The sequence below is a fragment of the Peromyscus eremicus genome, chromosome 8b (genome assembly GCF_949786415.1).
Source record: "Peromyscus eremicus chromosome 8b, PerEre_H2_v1, whole genome shotgun sequence".
In the NCBI taxonomy this organism is placed as follows: domain Eukaryota; kingdom Metazoa; phylum Chordata; class Mammalia; order Rodentia; family Cricetidae; genus Peromyscus; species Peromyscus eremicus.
Genome location: NC_081424.1, coordinates 53,184,243 through 53,193,216, shown reverse-complemented (window position 1 = coordinate 53,193,216; position 8,974 = coordinate 53,184,243). Strand labels below are relative to the sequence as shown.

At 48.7% G+C, this 8,974-nt stretch overlaps 1 long non-coding RNA gene across 1 annotated transcript; it reads left to right on the top strand.

The window, feature by feature from the left end:
* The first annotated feature begins 267 nt into the window (after positions 1 to 267).
* LOC131918314 (uncharacterized) lies at positions 268 to 3,851 on the top strand. Its single transcript, XR_009380943.1, has 2 exons — positions 268 to 356; positions 3,543 to 3,851. It is a non-coding gene; the product is annotated as an uncharacterized LOC131918314 (long non-coding RNA).
* Positions 3,852 to 8,974: the final 5,123 nt, after the last annotated feature.

The following is an 8,974-nucleotide window of genomic DNA, read 5'->3' as shown; positions in this document are numbered from 1 at the left end:
TATCAGGGAAGGCAGGGAGCACACAGGGTATCTGACCACATGTGGACAAGGAATGCTCAAAAAAGCAAGATCAAGTATAGAAATGACATAAACCACCGACTATGACAACATGAAAGGGAAGAATAAAAAAAACAAAGACAAAAGCCTCCCAAACTGGGGGAACACGCGAAAGAGCAGGGAAAGCCATGACGTCATAATGTCTCTGTGAACAACAGGGGTTTCCGCTAAAGGACTGTCCTAAGAAAACAGAGCACGGTGTGTGGGATGGAGTTAAGCAGTGAGTGGCCGAGTGAGGAACACGCTAACGTGGGAGGAACGAGAAAGGGCTGTTTCAGACACTCACGGCGTGGCAGCAGGTACAGCCATGACGTGGGAGCTGGTTCCGAGGCTGGCCCTCGGAAGGCAATGGAGGGTGAGGATGACGCAGATAGCCCACGTTAGTGAACGAGGAGGGAGAGTGGCAGGAGGGCAGTGTGGAGGAGGCTAGGGACCGTCCGGAAATGGCATGCAGCCCCAGAGAAGGCCAGGCACACACGGGACCGGTAGAGTCAAATTTGGTGGGAACACACAGCACCCCATCTTTTGGTACAGGGAGTAGCTTCAGAAAAGTAAGTTTGTTTTGTTCATCTTCCTGCTATTCTTGGTTAGGAGAAAACCAGACTAAGTGACCTGCGACAGTGTAGAAGATTCTTGGGTGATGTGTTTAAGGGGTACCAGGCCACACAGCCCCCCTACTCCAGCCTGCTGTGAAATGCCCATAGGGTTCAGGAGTCCACTACATGATGCCTGAATATGGCTTTAGATGTTGGGATAATCTTTTTGTACGCTGTTTGAAGATATGTCTGTTTAACCTCACCTACCTAAAGCATCTTCTGATTGGTTTAATAAAGAGCTGAACGGCCAACAGCTAGGCAGGTGAGGATAGGCAGAACTTCCGGGCAGAGATAGGAATTCTGGGAAAGACTCAGAGGCGCTGGAGATTTGCCAGCCAGATGCAGATGAAGACAGACATACAGTACTGAGGCGAGGTAACAAGCCATGTGGCAGAACGTAGATTAATATAAATGGGTTAATTTAAGTTTTAAGAGCTACTTGGGAACAAGCATAAGTTAAGGCCAAGCTTTCATAATTAATTAAAAGTCTCTGTGTCACTATTTGGGAGCTGGTGGTCCAAAGAAAGCCTGGCTATACTTACGGGGCACTATAAACCTAGGGGCTTTCCATGGAATGTTCCAGTAGCATGGAAAAGCTGGTCTTGAGGCATGGTAGCTTGAAGAATGAAGAGGAAGCCACAGTCAAAAAGGCCATGTGGTACTACATCATTCTTGGCTCACCTAGAGATTCCAGCCTTGGTCACCTACCACACGACCTGACATAGGTTCTCTCTCCAGAATCTCAGGGTCCTAGATGTTGGGGCAATCAGGATGAGGAACTATTGTGGACCTGTCAAAAGCTCTCCAGTTTCTAGACTTATCCCACTGATGAAGGCAAATGTGGTAGTCCATTCTGAACTCTAGGCTTGGGTGCTCCGCCAGCAGGCTGGTCCTCTCCTGCTTGCAGAGGCTTTGGAGGGCCTCCTGGGATGCTCGATTTCAGCCTTCAACTTGAAGTCAGCTTCCTCAGTGTTAGAACTAAGGACAGAGAATGACCCAGCCCTCAACACAGAGGTACACCCTCAGAGAACAGCTTGTAGAACTAAGTACCATGGCAGGCATTGAAGGCCACGGCACTGAGTCCACCACTCCTGAAGACCAAACAGAGGGTTTGCATGAGAAGCGGGGTTGCTGACCACACAGGGTCACGGGACCACTCCTCCCTGAACGCACTGGGAATCCCAGAGGGATAGCAGACCTCAGAGCTCCTTGAAGGAACAGCTCAAGGAGAAGCCACTGAAATGAGCTGTAGAACTTCCCTCCCTACAGCAGGAACAGCTCTCCCAAATGGCTCCTAGTCACCAAGTTGAAAGGACAGTGGCCACGTGTCAGCAGGGTTGTGTCCGAGGCCCTGATAAGGACTGTCTATCCTGGGCTCCACCCTGTTCTCCCGGGCTGTCATCCATTTCCACGCCTTCTACCCTTTCATGTTCTTGTTCTTAACCAGATCCCAGCCCTGAGATCTCTGCACATGCTACGCTGGCCCTGAGGTAACCATCCACACAGATGGCGCCAGTTCTCAGGCACTGAGTCTAACCCCTATATCCAGCACCCATGGACGAGCCTCCTGGGGCTCTGTGGACACCCCAGTTCCAGGGTGTACTTCCTGTTGCTACTCCTCAGGCTAGAAACAAGACAAATGCAGGGGCTTATGGATGAGGAGGTGCCACGTGGGGCTGGAGTGCAGGTGCCTCTCCTGAAAGGTCTTGTGGACAAGCAGGTCTCTTAGAAGCAGCCATGCTCCCAGACCATGGCCCATTCTCATCTCTTCTTGTTTTGCCGCCTTCATGCCCCTTTCTGCTTTCTAACACCTCCGGGGCTGTTTTGTCTCAGCCCTCGGAACCCTAGATTGAGCCCTGCCAGCCCCTCGATGGTCACTAAGCCCCATTTCCCCCAGCTGCACCTTCCTGGCTGTGGACTTGGCTGTGTTTCCAGCACTGGCACCCCCAGCATTTCCCAGTGCCAGCTTCTCAGAGGGAACAAGGGGACGTGACCCTGTGCCGACTCACTGCTCCTCCAGATTGCCTCAAGCCTGCAGATGAACTCGATGGGTCTCTGTTAGCCATCGGGATGCCCAGGGCCAGCCCTAGCTCCCTGCTTAGGAAGAAGACTTTCCTAGCTTGACCCTCCAAGCAGGGCTGGGTTCCTTGTCTGCATCCTGCTATTACAAGCTAAGCCAGTGTGCCACTCTGCCTAATCTTAGGCAGAACGGCTCACACCTGCTCACTCCTCTATAGTTCCCTGTAGACACACATGATGGTCAATGTTTGTTTTCTTAAGGAAAAAACATGGTGGTGTCTATCCTTGGCTCAGGCCCAGGTCACTGTTCTGCTGTGGGGGATGGCACCAAGGATCTCAGCAGGATTAGGTCGGGGAAGGATCCTAAGAAGCCTGGCCTGGGACACTCCTGAGTCCTTGTTCACCAGTGAGCCCTCCAGTGGTGGGTCAGAGCTCTTCTTGGAGGCCAGGAGGACTCAGGTGGGTAGATGTGACAAGAGTTGGGACACTGGCCAGGAGCACTGGGGAATCCCCCACGCAGGGCCCTAGAAAGTCTGACTGCTGATAGGAAGCTAGAAACAACACAATCCTTGCTTCTGGCTCCATGTGGCAAACTAGGCAAGAGGTAAAGAGAACGCTCTCCACAGTGTTACCTCAATCCTCCACACACACGCCTGAGCGCAGGAACAGCTGCCAGGCACGCACATGTTACACTATTAAGCAACAACTACTAAAGGCAGGTTCTATGGGTGGGCGGGAGATGTTTGCTTCTGTCAGGATTTGACTGCTCAGTACTCTGAGCCCCCAAACGAATCTATCAAGTCTAATTTTTGAAAACAGGCTTGCCAATACAAACGTCCACTAATTAACCAAACCTAATTTCCCCCCTAGATCCATTCCAATATCCCGCTACCACATCAGCCACTGGACATTAAATGTGAGGAGAGGGGACTGCATGTAGACAGTTGGCTGAAGGAGGCCTTCACTGCAAACTCTTCAGAACTGAAGCTCATCTTGACAGATCACCATGGCTCTATGCCACCAGGAGCCTGTTACCTTCAGATCATACTGCCCAGGAAGCGCTGGCCATATGCTCATACCATTTGGTGAAAACAAAACAAAAAATGCAGAACTAACAACATAAGCATTGTGCTTTTAAAAGTCCTGTTCAATATATCTACACTGAACATGTAAAATGCACCCTCCAGTGAAGGACCAGCATTATTGAAGTCCTGTACCAAACTGAAGTGATTGGTGCCATCCCAAATATGCCAAACTGACTTTGGAGATGTGTAAAGGTTAAAACCTTCCTTTTTAAGAAAAGAGGAAGCACTGTGGGATGGTCTGTATGTCAAATGTGTTGCTGATTGGTCAATAAATAAATCACTGATTTATTTGTGGCCAGGCAGGAAGTGTAGGCGGGACTAACAGAGAGGAGAATTGAGAGAACAGGAAGCTGGGTGAGGGAGACACTGCCAGCCGCCACCATGACAAGCCGCATGTGAAGACGCCGGTAAGCCACGAGCCATGTGGCAAGGTATAGATTTATAGAAATGGATTAATTTAAGATATAAGAACAGTTAGCAAGAAGCCTGCCACGGCCATACAGTTTGTAACCAATATAAGTCTCTGTGCTTACTTGGTTGGGTCTGAGCGGCTGTAGGACTGGTGGGTGAGAGAGATTTGTCCTGACTGTGGGCCAGGCAGGAAAACTCTAGCAACAGTCACTTGTCTCTCGGGTATCATCTTTTAAGGCACAATAAAGGACTGAAAAGCTAAACAGGAAAGAGAACCATCTCAAAATCAGAGCTCTAAGCACCATCCAACAGGGAGGCTGGCGGTCACTCTATCAGGCAGGTGTGCTAGGAGTGTCCATGTAGGAGCTTCAGTAACCTCAGTGACCCAGTGCTGAAGGTCAAGTCACTGCTCATGGAATCGGCCCACCACCTGCATGAATGGCCCTGTATTTCAACCTTCAAAAAAAGCACTTAGGGTCAGATTCACGCAAGAGTCTAGTTTCTCAATGTATTATCTCTGGGAGCCCATAGGCCCAAAGTAATTTTTGAAGAAATTTAAATACCGATCGATAAGGGGTCTGTGAAGGTTCACATGGGAAATTAACATGTCTGGCATGACTGGGAGCCTTGGTCCCCAACAGACTACCTGTGTTTAGTAGACTCACCCAGTGTCGCTCATAGGTGACTATGTGAGCACAGGTCGGAAGGATCCATCCACTGGTTCCTTCTCAATGTTAAACACACCCTTGAAGTTCCTCCAGGACTATGAAGAGGGACGCAAGAGGGAGACCCTGGGGAGGACCCAGCAAGTGTGCAGACACACCTTCCTCATCTGGGCTTAAGTTTAATGCTATTCTAACAGACAGCGGTAGCCAGGCATGCACAGCGCTAGGTTCCCTCCTCAGTGCTGCAAAGAAAAGCCCATGAGCACGTGACCTGGTCTCTGCTCTGGTGCAGTAATGAGACCCCCTCCCCTCTGACCCAAGGGCACCATGGCTTCTGTTCTCAATGCTTGAAAGTCACCTCTGAAGCTTGTGAAGTTGACTCAACTTCTTAGGCACACGAACATTCTAGGTCTCCGCCTGGGCCTAGCTTTGGGTTTGTGGGGTGCTGGCCTTCGGTCTTTTGAAGGGTAGATGGGATACGTGCCATCCTAAGGCTCATGGGAACAGCTAAGGGTTATGCAACTCCTTCAGGTGTTCAAATCAACTAAATGTCATCACTTACCAGAAAGTACTGATGGAAACCGCAGTCCTTGCCTGAACGGGCTGGTCATTTGATGAATGTCTTCTAGGGGCAGTGTCCACATTCAGGGCCTTGACTCTGGGAAAATCTAGTCAGTAGAATACATGGTGCTCGGGCCAGCTGAATGCCAAATTCAAGCAGAAGAGAAATGCTCAAGTATCATTTTCCCATCCATGCTTTCCATGAACATAGAATCAAAGCATGCCCAGAAACGCCCTCCAGTGCAGAGACCCAGCACCATTTGGCCAAGCAGGAAGGGGTATGGTGTCCTTAGAACTCTGCTGTCTATGTCTCATGGCAGGGACACCAAGCCAAATATTGTGACCAGTTACCCGGCACACTTGACCTTAAAATTAAAAGCAAGGTGGGGCAATAGGACTGTACGGTATGGTTTATTCCACAGACTGACTCCCCCAGGCCTGGAAGAGAGGTGGGACCCTCCATCCCAAATGTTATTCAACAGAGAGGTTACGGGGGGGGGGGGGGGGAGGGACCACCTCTGACAAAAACCCAGGCAAGCAAACAGGCCACTCCGTTATGGCTTTCCCTAGAAAAGCCACAACTATAAAAAGTCACCGGCTGCAATGAGTTGTAGAAACCACAAGTCTCTAAGACCTTATTTTAAAACTGCAGAATGTGTGTTGAGGGCACCAGGTGAAGAGAATGCGGAGTGTGTAGGTACATACGTACACCAAGGATTAATAACCCCTAGGCAACTCCTCCAAGGCCTTAAAGAGAACATCTGACAGAATCCTTAGCAATTGTACAGGGTGGGCAAAGCTGAGGGTAAAGGATGTAAGTCCCTCAGGCTGCAGAACTGGAGATGGGTTCTTTCCGCTAACGAGGGCATCTAGGCTTGCCTAAAGAACACAGTGCATTTCTTAACGCCCTAAACCATGTTTAAAGGGGGGAAAAAGGTGGTGGGTGGTGGTGGTGGTGGTGGTATCCCAGGCTCACAAAGGAAGGAAATGCTCAAGATAAACAGGTTCAGTGAGGATCAAACTCACACTTGCAGGAGGGCAAACAAGCTGTTCCTTTCTGAGGCCTTCTGGTTCCTAGATCATAGTCTGGAAAAAAGACAGGGTGGAACCCCATGCCCCTGAGGTCAGATTTGGGAAGACAAGTGACTTTCCTACTTTTGACAATTTGGTGATCTCCTACCACCTCCCAACTTCCCCGTAACGTTCACATTTTAAACCCCAAAGCAAGTTAATTCAGAACTCGGGGACGTCAGAGGCCTTTGGAAGGGTGGGGCAGGAAGCGGAGGCTGGCGGTAGCATGGGCTTAAGAGCAACACGGGCTTTGAATCAGCCTTTGTGTGGCTTTGGTGGGTTCTGTAGTCCCAACTTGGTTAGCTGGTTTGTGTGCCCCTGGGAACCAGGTAACTATCCTTTATCTTCCTACATCCCATTGAAAAGCCCAAGAGGGAGCAAGGCATACTTCAGCAAGTCACTTGGTGGACAGGGGCCCGAGACTGTCTGTAGGTTGAGTCTACACACCATACTGGGAGTCTTTACCTGCCATGGCCTCACTTAATTCTAGGTATTGAGGACTAGTTGACTTATCTGACTGTAACCAAAGCAGGACCATTTTGCCCCCTTGGAGCCTAGGCATGGAGTACACACCTAACACCTCCTGCTGAGTTAATGAATAAGGTACTGTCTTAGCAGATTATATACTGCTATCAGAAATATTTAATTGAGTTTTATGAAGCTGTCTTGAACATGACGTTCAAGTTTACTTCTCTTGGTTGCATGGGGTGGTAGTTCTGGTCACTGTGCTGGACTCTCTAAACAAGTGACCACAACCCAGCAAGAAGCAAGAAGGGGTTGTTTGTCTCATTTCTCACATCCTTCTAGGTTGAACACACAGGGGTGGCACACAGTTTGAGGTGGATGGGAGCGAAGACTGTCAGCCCTCGGAAGGGGTGGCTAAGAATGTACATTGTATGAGGCCACTCACGGCCCCCGTCAAGAACAATTTTGTTTTAACTAGGAAAACACTGTAACTAGTCTTTGACCAGCCAAGCAAAAGCTGACTGGACATCCAAGTTAATCAAACTCCCAAAGAGCTATTGGTTAGCTAATATCACCCAATGATATCTCTTATGTAATATATATATAAAAAAACCACTCAAATACCAACAGATTTAACTTTATAGCACCATCCAAAATACTAAACTTTCTTGCACCTTTATTTCTCTCTTTTTTGGTACACATTTAGAGTATGGGCATCCTGTAAATTTCTGAGAAGCCCTGGAAAAGAAAACAACTACTTTTTAGGACAGAGCAGCATCTTGGTATAGGCAAGACAACGTCCGTCAGGGTGTAAATCCTGTGTGGGCTTCCAGAAGTCGGTTTTGGGTGAGAGTCAAAGGGAGATGCAAGGCTTCCCAGAAGCGCCTAGACACAGGGCTTGGTGTCAGCACACACCAGCAGTCTGTTCTGGAACGGGCTATGCTAGAGCCACATGACTTTCAAAGAGACTGCTCTTCTGACGAGGAGACTGGGGTGTTAGATACCTGTGAAGTCTGTCTGTACCCTTTATTCAACGTCTGCAAGAGAGATTAGGATGCTATTGAATTCTCTCTTACACATCTCCATATTTTCACCAGGGAACACTAAAATCTGTTCTTTGCGAGCAGATGTATTAAGATCTAGCAGAACTATAAATGGGGTTTTAATTCAACATAGATCTGTTTGCTGAAGTGATGTGAGGGATGCTAGATGATGGGACTGCTTGCAGGAAAAAATTTCTTTCTTGTGACACCAGAGAGTCACGTCTCACCCTGGTTATGATTGAATGTTCCTGTCGAGCTCTTCCAGAGGTTAGTGTGAGCGAGGTGAACCACGGTAACAGGTGTGGGAGGGGCAGGAAGTGTAGAGTGAAGAGGGCAGAGAGAGGTAGAGTAAGAAGGAACAGCAGCAGCATGATTATGCAGCAGTTTCAGAGAGACTGAATGTTTCACAATAACAGTCAATGACCCAGGAAGAAAAACTTTCAATCAGAGCTGAGTATTAGAAAGCGAGTGTGCACCAGGCAGGCAGGAAGATGAGTATGCCCTGAAATAGAATCATCACTTGCCACTATGTACACCACATACAATATAACATGTTCTTTTTAACATTGCACAATATAAATATACACGCCGGAGTAAACTAAATGCAGAGTAACTTGGAGGCACACAGAAGGAACAGAGCGAGTGTGAACCAGGATTAAAACAGAGACGCAGTGAAAGGCAGAAGGTTATGATTTCAGGCCAGTGAGCTTGGAGGGCCCACTTCAGGGGGTGGGCAGCCACCACCCATGCATAAGGGAAATCAGCACACCTCAGGGTTGCCATTGTTAACTGCTTCAGAGAAGGCCTAATTTGCTAAACAATCTGAGAAATCAAACCATTGCTCCCCACTCTCAAGGAGGTATCCCGAAAGTCCCTTCTGGCCTTCAGGCTTCATTACCGGGAGGAGGCCATTACACTTCCCCTATTTCCTGTAAATAACTTGGTTACTAGGCAACCACGTTAGTCAAACTAGAACAGTATTCAAGAACACCCATCACAGT